This window comes from Sorghum bicolor, chromosome 3, assembly GCF_000003195.3.
Source record: "Sorghum bicolor cultivar BTx623 chromosome 3, Sorghum_bicolor_NCBIv3, whole genome shotgun sequence".
Lineage (NCBI taxonomy): Eukaryota > Viridiplantae > Streptophyta > Magnoliopsida > Poales > Poaceae > Sorghum > Sorghum bicolor.
In genome coordinates this window covers 45991594-46005820 of record NC_012872.2, presented here as the reverse complement: position 1 = coordinate 46005820, position 14227 = coordinate 45991594, and positions in this window count along the sequence as shown.

Below are 14227 nucleotides of genomic sequence, written 5' to 3'. Positions count from 1 at the left end.
CCACCACCACCACCACCATCAAAGTCTTCTCTTATAACATCACCATGCATCGTGAAAGCCCTTGCCTCCGTACTTCTCTCACCATGATGATCCCAAATCTCGTAGTTCTCCATGAAACCCCTTCTTATCAAGTGCGACCTTATTATTTGGATCCTGGCACACTATTTGGTTTCTACAGTCACAACAGGTGCAATATATATCCTTTGTCTGCTTGGTCAAAGCATGTCTTTTAGCTGCTTCAATGAAACCATTCAATTCTTGTATGTAGCTGACTTCGTTTCTCCATTTTTTGTACATCCATGACCGGTCCATATTCAGTATCCTATATAAATGTAAAGAAAAGAAAAGCTAGCATGCATGAGAAAATATATCGTGTCACTAAATAAAAATCCATGCCCAAATTACTTGTAATAAATAAAAAATCAAATGAGAGCCCAAATTGCTCCCCCCTCTCTATATAGATCTCGGCGTAGAATAAAAATATAATGTTTCTGCAAAATTCCAATAGACTTTACAAGTGAAGAGACTCACCCCACAATCCCAACTTGTTTGAAGGTTGAAAGGCCAAAACCTCTCGCTCTCCTCTTGTTGTTTCTCTTTGGCCACCAAGAGCTAAGAATGAAAGGTGTTGCACGCTCGGTCGCGAGGAAGAAGAAAGAGTCTAGAGTAAGTTTTTTCAAGGGCAGTTGACATAGCGAATCGTCTCTGATAACTCATTTGTTGGTGCAGTTCTATTAAGTGAACCGCCTCTAGAAATCATGGATCTTTAGCGTGGGCTCACTAAGGACAACCACCCCGGAAAATAGAGCTTCATCTTAGAAATCGAGTTGCCCGATTGCTCACAAACACACAAAGAACGAACAGAGAGAGAGAGAGAGTGGTGGAGGAAGAGGGAGCATTGCATTTCCATTCACTTCTTTTTTCATTACTTACATCTGATGAGGATCACCTCATATTTATAGAGGATGCAATGTGTGTGAACCTCTTGACTTTCTTTCCCTCTCTCCATTAATTTGGCCACACTCAAAGTCTTCTATTCATACACTATTCTTAGTCTTTATGAAGACTTTGATTTTCAACACTCCCCCTTGACCAAATTCATGCTATGTGTATGCCTCGTCAAAAACTCCCCCCCAAAAAACCCAGTGGGAAAAAAGGATAGGAGAAAAGAGTACATCACATGCACCGCTTATGTTGCACCTGTCGCCTTGTTAAAAACCTTGCATGAGAAAACCTAGTGGGAAAAACTCATCAAGGGAAAAAGAGTACAACAGTTGATGTTCAGGTTGGTCTTCAGGACTGACTCGTGATCTTCAGGACCACGGTCGTAGATTATGTCTGTGGGGCTGGTCTCCCCCAAAACCCTGCAACCCTCTAAACCGCCTCATACCAATTCCATGGAAACACCTATAGAAGCTAGTGGTAGGTAGAGATTTCATGAAAAGATATGCGAGGTTTTTGCATGACCTTGCTTGCAGGATATTTATCTCCCCGCTCTTCTGGAGCTCATGGGGGATAAAAGAATCTTAGAGCAAAATGCTTCGTGAGATTGCTCCTGACATAACCCATGCGCATCTGTGCAACACAAGCCACATTATCTCCATAGATAATGGTGGGGGTGTTGGCGACGTTCATACCACATGACTTCTAGATGTGATTGATCATTCATCGCAACCAAACACATTCTCGTGCAGCCTCGTACAGAGCAATTATCTCTGAGTGGTTGGTCAATGTGGCAACTAGGGCCTGTTTCATAGACCGCCAGGAAATGGCTGCACCACCACAGAGAAAGACAAAACCAGTCTGTGATCTAGCATTATGCGGGTCAGACATATAGCCAGCATCAACATATCCTATCATGGTTGGTGTTTGGTTCTTAAGGAACCATAGACCAAGGTCTTGTGTACCTTGTAGGTACTTCAAGATGGTTTTGACGCCAACCCAATGCCTCCTGGGTGGGGCAACATTGTACCTTGCCAACAAATTTACTGCGAACACAATGTCAAGTCTCGTGCAGTTTGCAAGGTACATCAGTGCTCCAATGGCGCTTAGGTATGGAACTTCGGGTCCTAATACTTTCTCATCATCACCCTTCGGTCTCAATGGGTCCTTATCCACTTCTAGGGATCGGACTACCATGGGGGTCTTAAGAGGGTGGCACTTGTTCATATTGAAATTTTCAAGTACCCTCTTAGTATAAGTGGACTGGTATACAAAACACTCCTTCAAGGAGCTGTTGGAGCTGTAGGCCCAAACAAAACTTGGTCTTACCCAAGTCTTTCATCTCAAACTCCGTCTTGAGGTAAGCCATCGCTTCCTCAATGTCCCTTGTAGTCCTGATGATATTTAAATCACTGGCACAGACAGAGATGATGCAAAATCCATCATTGGATTTCTTTATGAAAATATAGGGACAATCATCATTATTGATGTAACTTCTCTGTAGGAGAAAGTTACTTAATTGGTTGAACCACATCCTTCCAGATTGTTTCAACTCGTACAACAACCACTGCAGGCGGACACTGAATATGTTGCGGTTTTGATTCGGTCCAGGGATCTTGAGTCCTTCAGGGATTCTCATGTGGATTCTCGAATCAAGTGACTGTTGGGTATTCTTAACATCATTACCAAATGTATACAGTTTTCTAATTCTAGTAACGGTGCCAAAAATGCCAAACCTATCTCTCATACCACTTAAGCCAAGTTGTCATCCCCAGCATGACATGAGAGACGCGGTATTCAAATATGCAATTGCTCTTCTAAATAAATAATGAATGGGATCTGCAAGCGCACAGATTAATACCGATGTAGCATTTTAACCGGGAAGTATTCCAGGTATCGTTATTTACATTTTTACCACTGGGAAGGGATTAGCAACCATCAATATTGATTATAGAATAAAATAGAGAATTGAGTATCTATCGTTGCATGTATAATTGAGAACATTGTATCTAATTCTTTCATACAGGGGTAAGTGTCACATAAAAGATATATGAAGTAATGAATAGTGACAAAGATAATTAATCTGATCAGCATAACTTAGCCACATAATAAATATGATAAGCACCTCAATTAGATATTCTAGAAAGTCATTAGCACGGAATTAGAACGAACTACAAGAATATTCCCTAAATTATTCTCAACTATACAGTCTAGCATATCATAGTTAGTGCAAGCATACTTAGCAATCATTGCGAGACAAGATTACGCCCATGCATAGTGATATTAGCAAGGTAAATGAGAAACATAGCAATCACTCTCCTGTAATAATGTTGCTCTGCTAGCCCAATACACGAGAGGGGGACTATATAAGAATCAATGAAGCTATCACTATCACGAACTACCCCACGATCTGCCATATTGGGTACAATCGCAGATAAATACAGTATAAGCACCACACTACACAATATCTATCATTTACCCATGGATCCGATGGATAAATGCTATACGAACCTAAGCATGTATATAGATCCAATCTAACTAAGCCAAGTACATAACTATGATAAACTAAGAACAATATAATCTTGAATATAAACAAGTAGAGCAAAGTCATAAGCAATATATTTAAGTAGAACAAAGTCATATTCATAATATTGAAGAACAAAGATGATAAGAAGAACAATTAGAAGCACAATTAGAGAATTACCAAGAATCCTCTTGACAGATCCGGAAACCAATCGAAGATTGACTCCTTCTAGTTCTAATCCTATGTAGCTATGCTAATCTAGATGTCTAATTGATGTGGTGGCTCTAATCTTGATCAGGGGCTTCTTCTCCCTTGAGAATAATGAATTAGGGTTGAGAGGCTCTCTCCTCCAGGGGCCAGGGGGTCTGGTTTTATAGTCCCTTCAAGTGAATATGGGCCGTTGGATCAAACCGACATTGATTGAACGGTTATCCTTGATCCTTTAGGTCGGTGGAGATCTTTCCCGAAAGAGTGTCCTGATTGGACTCCAACACGGGGCGGGCGCCCAAGTCAACTGGGCGGGCGCCCAGTGCCTGGCCCCGTTCGGCCTCCGCTTTCTTCCCGTGGCTTCTGGAGTCTTCTAGATGTAAGATAATTGCGCGGCACATTGATATCTCTATGTAATCCCGACGTGTGGGCCCTTCTTCCGTATTTCTTGATAACCCCCTGCAGAAATAGACAAACACCAACACTCATGGTATTCTGTCAGATAAAACCCTAAGTCTATATGTTGATTTCATTTGGATCCTTTTCTTTGTTTATTTGATAATTAAATTGGATACTTAAGGACCGTCAACAAATTCCCCCAAGCTTACCTCTTGCTCGTCCCTGAGCAAGGATAGATTAGAAGTTGTTGCAATACTTTTAAAAATTGACGGTACACATGCTTTTAAATAAGATCTTATCTCTGAGTTAGAGTAAACTGTCAAGACTTAAAACTTACTTACTTTACCTTTCACCATGGGACTTGTAACCGTCACTTCTGTCTTGAGTAGTTAAAACATAGAACAGTCTAATCAATTGCCATGTCTCTTATTCTTGATCAGCTATAGCTCTGGAGTTTTTTTGCAGATTTTCAAATAAAACTCAGAGATTCCTTGTATGACTCTCTCTGATCTCTCTTTTGTGGTATTTCTGGATCCTTACCAAGGCAGTGATGGTATATGCCTTCTCTCTAAATATGTAATATTTGTGGTATGAGGCATAGTGACATTGCCTTCTCTCTCACCCTCCTTTAATAAGGCTTGATATCTGGAGCTCATAGGTGGGAGATAAAGTATACATACTCACAAGACATTTATTGCATAGTCAAACCATGGATCCAAAGAAACAAGTCAATAAGTTTAATCAAGATGTGGATGTGTGGCGAATGAATGATGTATGGTGATGATGGTGATAACAATGGTGAAAGTCTAATTCTACTTTTGCTCTTTTGAGGGGATACATACATTTCTTGCTCTTTTGAAACTTTTTGTGGAGAATGAGATGCTCTGTATTTTCTTTTCTCTCAGGTGGGTATCTTGTACCCCTAATTCTACTGTCGGACACTTGTCTATTTTTACCTCTCATATCACTTTTTTCTTTTCTTTCGAGGTTCTGGGCACTTGCCCCTTTTTATTTCCTCGTATTTTTTTTCTTTTTCTCTTTTTTTAGAGCACTCATCTCATGAGATAATATAGCAAGTGGTAGTAACCAAGATAACTTGAGCATTTATTTCACAAGGGAAAAACAGAAATGTTTTTGGCTATTCTCTCCTGGATTAGGAGTAAAATATTTTTGGGTGATTCTGGAGATGGTAATGGGTGGATGTATGTGGATGGTACTTCCGGAGTAGAAGTAGCATGTGTGAATGAACGTGCAAGTGAATCTTGTTTTAACCACATGACAAGCTCCTAAGGGTCTACACAGCTTGACCACACTCAATGCTCATAAGCAGTAAAAAGTAAATGTGTGGCTCAAAATCTAGCAAGCATGTATATATGGCTGTGGTAGGAATTTAAACTCTCATCATACAGGAACTCATCATGTAATATTTTAAAGATTTTCAAAGATAAAATTCTCCAGAATTTTAGCATCTCTAGGAACAGATAAACAACAACTCAACCTTCCCATATCGTATCCGTTAACAACTTAGACTTCAGATCAAGTTTTCATCCCACAAGTTTAGGTTTAGAGCAAGCTTTAAATTATAACAGTTATGTCTAAACTAGTGAGAGAACTTCAAATTTGCAAATTTAGGCAGAACAACTATTCATCATATCCATGCTAGAGTTTTATTTAGATACAGTTTAGCATAGCCACTTTATTTATTTATTAAACACACTAAGCAAAAGATATATATATTTATATAGGCACAAAATCTTTATTTGGTTTTTCCTGGTTTATGTATATTTATATTCTAATATAATATAAGTATAAAGATAGAAATACTTATCGGGATAAATGGAGGTGCTCTTCCCCAAGCTGAATTTTGACGTAATTTCTCTTGATGTAGCTAGCAGGTGGCAGAGGTGTATTTGAAAGTCAGCAGTATCTTGACAGTGATTAGCATGTCCTCCGTCTGCTAGTCTTCTTGATTCTTAAATTCCGTGGAGCTCAAATAGACAATAAAGCTTTGTGGAACTGATTAGGTGTTAGCATAAATATCTAGCCTTTATCATCTTGGGTCTCCTCAATATTACTCTCTATTTTTATATTTTTATTTTATAAAGCAGAAAAGAAATATTTATTTTTATTTTTATGCCACCACAGTGAATGTACTTATGGGTTTCATGTCACTCATATACTCACATGGGGCTTACTGTATAAACATTTTTATTTTCTTTTTAGGATAGTATGAACATAATTAACTAAGTAAACTTTTAAAATAATTGGAAGGAAAAAGGATAACTACCAAGTTTACCTCTTGGCAAGGCGTTTGGTGTTTTAAGTCCTCCGAACGGGACTCTCCATTTTCTTCAATTGTCCTGGGATTCGTTGGGTGGCGGAGTCGTTACTTCCGGCGGTGCCTCCTCTTCATGTATAGTTATCTTCTCTCTCCACACCTGACTCGGTGCTTCGGTCTCCTCAGGATAGTTCTGTTTAAACTGTATGTCTTCTGACCTTACCACTTCTCCTTCATAGTCTGCCCATCCGTCCTTGATAATTTCCCTCCTCTGGTTGCGGTTGCGTCGCTTTCTGACCTGCTTAGATTCTTCAACGATGTAGTTAGGGTCAGTAAAATAGCGGCGTACCTTCTCTGAGGGGAAGTGCATATGGACTTCTCCAGTTCCAATGTAGATAATTGCTTTAACAGTGTTGAGGAACGGTCTTCCAAGGATGATGGGTGGATCGTATTCGTCTTGTCCCATGTCAATAACCTAAATGATCGTCTATTTTGACTGGGACATCAGTTACTATTCCTTTAACTTCTCGAAATGTTTGATCTGCCATCTGGAGCTGAATGTATGTCGGTTTTAAGGGCATGGTTCCGAACAAGAATCGATAGGTGACTGTGGCCATTATGTTGACGTCTGATCCGGTGTCACAAAACGTCTTGTAAAAGTTATATCCATTTATGGAGCAATAGATGCTTGGCATTCCTGGGTCGTCCTTCTTGGTCAGAAACGGTGACTTAAGTTGATGATCTTGACCTCCTTGAACTGCAGTGACCATCTTAGCTGACTCGGTCCAAACTTGCTTGTTCCTGTTCCTCCTGTTAGTCCTCTTCCTTGATTCATGTCGAGATTGATCTGGGATTTGTGTAGTCTTGTTCTTGAAGAAAAATGTCTCCTTCCTCCCTTTGATGTAGAAACTGATTTTGGCAGCACTAGCGTAGGTGACAGCTCCCGAGGTGTTTAAGAATGGCCTCCCTAAGATGATGGGTGCTCTCTAATCATTTTCGGTCTCTATCACCACGAAGTCTGCTAGGGCATATAAGGTACCAACTCGGACACAAAGGTTCTTCAATATTTCTTTTAGAAAACTTAACGCCTGATCTGCAAACTGCAAACACATGGTAGTTTGTAATAAAGGATATGTAAAGAATTTTTCATAGAGTACCCTGGGCATAATGTTGACACTAGAGCCAAAGTCACAGAGTGCTTCTGGGACGTCCACCATGCCAATGGCGATCGGGATGACGGGGCGTCCTGGATCACCTCTCTTGACCGGCAGAAGGTCGGTAGTAACTTCAGTGACGGGGTTACTCCAATTACCTGTATCAAACATATCTACAAGATTTGCAGATTCTAATCCTTCCGGTTGTGATGGTATACCGGAGTTAGTAGCAGGAACAGCAGTAGCTATTTGATTTAACTAGGATTCATTCATTTTATTAAAGCTAATTTGATTCTTGATGGCAGTAGAGAAATTATCCATTCTATTATTTATATTTTCTAGCATTTTATCATTTGATGCCAATTTCTTAGACAGGTTATCCATTAGCTTTCCTTGATTAGACACTAACTCTCTCAGAGGTGGAAAATTATTATTATTGTAAGAATTATTACCTTGATAATTACCTGAGTAGTTAGGCCTCTGTTGATTCCATCCTTGATTTTGTTGAGGACAGTTGTAGTAGTTGTTGTTGTTGTTGATGATGATGTAGTTCACATCCTCAAGCATCTCAGGGCAGTGATTGCCTGAGTGTCCAGTATCTCCACATTCCTCACAAGTCATGTGAGAGTCGTAGATGTTCATAACTTCCTTCTTATCGCTAGCTCTATCATCGAGCTTCTTCATGAGCAGGTCTAGCTTTGCAGACAGCATGTCTACCTCCTTGAGCTGATGCATACCTCCACCTTTCTTGCGTGTCTGGGTCCTCTCTTCATGCCAGCTTTGGATGGACGCCATCTTCTCCACAAGAGTTGTGGCTTGTGGTATAGTGAGTGATAGGAATGCTCCTCCAGCTGCAGCATCCATGGTTTCTCGGGCACTATTACCGAGCCCATGATAAAATGTCTGCATTAGTAGCTAACTCTCCATTCCATGATGGGGACATTCTAGGATGTAGTCTTGGAAACGCTCCCATGCTTCTAGAACAGATTCGTCATGTTGTTGCTGAAAACTTGTAATCTTCCCGCAGAGAGCATTGGTCTTGCCCATGGGAAAGAACTTAGCCAGAAAGTTTGTTGAGCAGAGTGCCCACGTAGTATTCTTCTCCTTTGTAGCATAAAACCACTGCTTCGCTCTTCCTAACAGTGAGAATGGGAAGAGGCGAAGTAGTATAGCATCTCTGGGGACTCCTGATATGGTGAATGTGCTGCAAATCTCCAGGAAGTGTTGGAGACGAGCACTAGCATCTTCGTGTGCCTTCCCACAGAACTGGTTGGATTGCACCATGTTGATAAGTCCATGCTTGAGCTCAAAGTTGTCGTCGATCTCTGCAGCAGGTCCAGTGCGGATGTTGTTCGTAGTGGGAGCTGAGAACTCGCGGATTGATTTGTTCGCCATGGCTTCGAACTCTGAAGACAAGTTCCGGTGATCTTCTTGACTGGATGAAGCTTCTTGCTGAAGTGTTGATGATCTCTTCTTGAGCTTGGCTCTTGTTTTTCTGAATAACGCTTCGGGATTGTCAACAAAATTTCCTAGAAGATGTCTTCTATTCATACATTACCCTGCATAAGATAAAATAGAAAAATATCGGGGTAAAACTGTATGATAGAATTAATAAGCTCAATCATATTAGTGATGCGAATGATAACTCAAAATCCTATATCCATTCCTGATTAGTAATCAACCATCCCCGGCAACGGCGCCAAAAATGCTTGTTGGGTATTCTTAACATCATTACCAAAAGTAAACAGTTTTCTAATTCTAGTAACGGTGCCAAAAATGCCAAACCTATCTCTCATACCACTTAAGCCAAGTTGTCATCCCCAGCATGACATGAGAGACGCGGTATTGAAATATGCAATTGCTCTTCTAAATAAATAAGGAATGGGATCTGCAAGCGCACAGATTAATAGCGATGTAGCATTTTAACCGGGAAGTATTCCAGGTATCGTTATTTATATTTTTACCACTGGGAAGGGATTAGCAACCATCAATATTGATTATAGAATAGAATAGAGAATTGAGTATCTATCATTGCATGTATAATTGAGAACATTGTATCTAATTCTTTCATACAGGGGTAAGTGTCACATAAAAGATATATGAAGTAATGAATAGTGACAAAGATAATTAATCTGATTAGCATAACTTAGCCACATAATAAATATGATAAGCACCTCAATTAGATATTCTAGAAAGTCATTAGCATGGAATTAGAACGAACTACAAGAATGTTCCCTAAGTTATTCTCAACTATACAGTCTAGCATATCATAGTTAGTGCAAGCATACTTAAAAATCATTGCGAGACAAGATTACGCCCATGCATAGTGATATTATCAAGGTAAATGAGAAACATTACAATCACTCCCTTGTAATAATGTTGCTCTGCCAGCCCAATACACGAGAGGGGGACTATATAAGAATCAATGAAGCCGTCACTATCACGAACTACCCCACGATCTGGCATATTGGGTACAATCGCAGATAAATACGGTATAAGCACCAAGCCTACACAATATCTATCATTTACCAATGGATCCAATGGATAAACGCTATACGATCCTAAGCATGTATATAGATCCAATCTAACTAAGCCAAGTACATAACTATGATAAACTAAGAACAATATAATCTTGAATATAAACAAGTAGAGCAAAGTCATAAGCAATATATTGAAGTAGAACAAAGTCATATTCATAATATTGAAGAACAAAGATGATTAGAAGCACAATTAGAGAATTACCAAGAATCATCTTGACAGATCCGGAAACCAATCGAAGATTGACTCCTTCTAGTTCTAATCCTATGTAGCTATGCTAATCTAGATGTCTAATTGATGTGGTGGCTCTAATCTTGATCAGGGGCTTCTTCTCCCTTGAGAATAATGAATTAGGGTTGAGAGGCTCTCTCCTCCAGGGGCCAGGGGGTCTGGTTTTATAGTCCCTTGAAGTGAATATGGGTCGTTGGATCAAACCGACATTGATTGAACGGTTATCCTTGATCCTTTAGGTCAGTGGAGATCTTTCCCGAAAGAGTGTCCTGATTGGACTCCAACAGGGGGCGGGCGCCCTGGTCAACTGGGCGGGCGCCCAGTGCCTGGCCCCGTTCGGCCTCCGCATCCTTCTCGTGGCTTCTGGAGTCTTCTAGATGTAAGATAATTGCGCGGCACGTTGATATCTCTATGTAATCCCGACGTGTGGGCCTTTTCTTCCGTATTTCTTGATAACCCCCTACAGAAATAGACAAACACCAAAACTCGTGGAATTTTGTCAAATAAAACCCTAAGTCTAGATGTTGATTTCATTTGGATCCTTTTCTTTGTTTATTTGATAATTAAATTTGATACTTAAGGACCGTCAACAGTGACCCATACCAGTATGCGGTCACAACATCCATCAACTGCAATTTTCAAGTTAGCTACCATAGGTATCAGATATTGGAACATTATGCCACTCATAGGAGAGTAAGTTTCATCATAATCGATGTCGGGTCTCTTCGTGAACCCTTGTGCCACCAGCCTCACTTTGTGCCATGTTTATTCCTCTTCAGGAGCAAGATCCATTTGCATCCTTCAGGGATGACTTTGGAGGTGTTGGGAATGTAGGCCAAAGAAGACTCTCTATCATAAAGCGAGTGTAACTCTGCCTCAATTGTGGCTTTCCGTTTGTCCCAACCTGAGCGCTTCCAACACTTTGCCATGGACTTTGGTTTGGATCTGGATCCATTGAGCTAGCAATTTTTAGGCAAAATATATGTCGACAATAGTAGTCTTTCTATGACTCTCCTGATTCCACATAATTAGTGGCGATCTCCTCATGATCGTCTTCCCACTCATCGTGATATCCCATAACGATTGAGTTGGGGTGTTCCGATCTTCCAATGCGATGGTGCACTTTTGACGAATTGGGATTTCCATCTTCAGGATGGTGTCCTTTAGGGACCTCCTCAACTTCAGGTTGAGTTGCCACTTCAGGGGCATTCTTGACTTCGGGTCAAGCTTCTTCAACTGATTCTTTAAATGATGCAAGTGGCTCAAAACCTTGTCTACATGGACATCTCCACGGAACCTTGTCTGAGCACCCAGAGGTCTCCCCCTCAACCTAGGATCAGGATGGAGACAATAGAGTTGGTAACCTTCAGGGATACCCGAACTCTCTCTGGCACATTTACTACAGGTAAATGTGGCCTTATCATTTTTTTAATTAGTGAAGGCATTTGGCAGCTCATTTGCTCTAATTTGCAAATGTACAATTCTCTAAACTTCTAGTCCAGATTGACTAGTGTGTGGGTAGAAGGAATGCCTTCATTCCTTTTCATGCAATTTCCCTACATTCTTCTGGATGCCTATCTCCCCCTAATGCTGGGAAATGCAATTAGCGTACCGAGCTTGATGAAGATCCCCTAGTCATAGGCTCATACATCCCAACTTCTGATGGGGTTTGTTTGGTGTACACTGATATGGCAATACTGGCACATGTATCGCATAACTTAATATACGCAAATGGGAAATACTTTCTTTCTCACACACTAGCCATATGGCGGATGTGCAGTTGACCTCAGTTGGATAAATTTTGCAGTGAGCAGTATAGCATGGCCCCAACTACTGGTTGGCAGCCAATGATTCTGTAGCAATGGCCATACATTATCAACTTGATCCTTTTGATGATGGACGCAACTAGGCACTTTTCTGACTCATATCGCTAATCTTCATGAGGGATGGCCTAGTGATTAACCTTCCTTTTGCACGTGCGGTGCAAATAAAATATTTAGGATTTAGGGAAATTTTTATGGTCAATAGAACTATTGATGATTTCCTCATCATATCCAACTCAGGATGACCCAATTGGTCATGCCATATTTCTCTAAAATAATATGGCTTTTATCGCAACATATTTCTTAGTGGGATTGTGTATATGTAGTACAAGCCCAATGAAGGAAATACATCCACCACATACTTTAAATGCTTATGGGAGAACTAGTGCAGCACTTCTGATGCCCTTGATATGAACATTGCTTCTGGCCATGGTCATAATATTTCCATTTCCTAGTCAATGTTTGGAAATATCTAGTTTCCCTTAACATTATATTGGTGGTGTCACTATCTGCAGGACAGGTTTCCACTTCAATCATATGGGCTCCCACTAGGTATGAGAATTTGGAGATTGAGCATATGTTCAAAGGCCAAAAACCAACATTCATAACTTATTAAAAATGATCTACAGGAGCATGCATGGCCATCACTCAACATGCTATAAATGCTCTTCAGGAGCATGAATGGCCAAACTCAATTGGTGTATGTGGACATTGCATTGTGACTAACATGATATCTCATGGATTAGCAGGTCCCTAGATACATCAAAGAAATTAGGAGAAGGTTATCCCCACTCACATCCACTTGGATGTCCACCATTTCTCTTTGCGGTGACAAATGTGTCTTCCGCATTTCTGAGCTTCATGCTCAGTGCTGAGGTGGGATTTATGTTGACTCTCCTTGTTCTTGCTTCTGGAAGAACTTTGGTAGAGATCAACTGGGTGTTTTAGGGGCACGACAATTGTGGAACCCATGTCCCATGCCTCCACATCTAGAACAGTGATCCCGCTGCTGAGATGTTTCACCTGTGACCTTCTCAAATCCGCTTTTACCCCTTAGGATGACACATCTTTTCCCTTCCATTTTCCCTTTTCACGGCCATCTGTGGTTGCTAGAATTCCCAGCAACGCTAACATGTGCTTCGGGTACAGTTGCTGTGCAGAATGATCGTTCTTGAGAACCTGATTCTATTGCTTTTGCAATCAATAGTACCATTATCAGCCTATAGTACTTCTGGTACTTATATATTGCTGATACAGTACTATGTTGTCGGAATAGAAGGTATAAAAGAGTTTCCCTGATCATATCTGTGATGGTGAACTTGTAGCCACATAGATGCGGTCTAGACACAATCTTGTATAAAGCAAAGTCGTACGTTGTTACAAACGTACAATATCTAAAATGTAAGACGATCTAGTCATATTGACTTCTGTAGGTTTAAAGCGGTCCTTTAGGGACTGGTATGAAACCATTGGATCGTCCTCATTTATATATTCAGACTTCAGGTCTGAGTGTAAATGGTATTACAAAGAGTGCAATGCCTCTACTTTATCAAGTATTGTGCGCTCATCATTGCCAGCTTCAGGCTGAACAATGGTGTAATCGAGGCACCAGCCATCGAGTTTTCATCTCAACGTCAATCCCCAAGTGAGGTAGCTGCTGTCATCCACAGCTAGCTTCGTGAATCCTATTTTCGTAATGTCCGACCAATGACTAGTGAATGTCGGTTACGCGTAATCTTCAGGATTACGGTCGTGTGTAATCTTCAGGATTACACATTCCTATATAGTCTTAAGGACTCTATTTCCCCAAACATCTCATGCATATAATCTTCAGGATCATATGCGGTTCTCATAACTATTAGCTTGCATAAATATGCGGAAATTAAATAACTACAAGAAAGTAAATTGTAGTAAATAAATATGACTTGCAATGTTAAAAAAAATCTTGCAATAAAGTAAACAGTCATGTCGTGTAAGGACTTCGGACCTCAACAACTTTACGGGCTTCAGGCCACATAGCGGTACGAAATGGTGAACTGCAGGTTCACCTTTTATTGTTTACGGGCTTTGGATCATATGTGTGTGACCCTTTTCGTCACTACATAGTCTATGCACACAAGGCTTCTGGCCT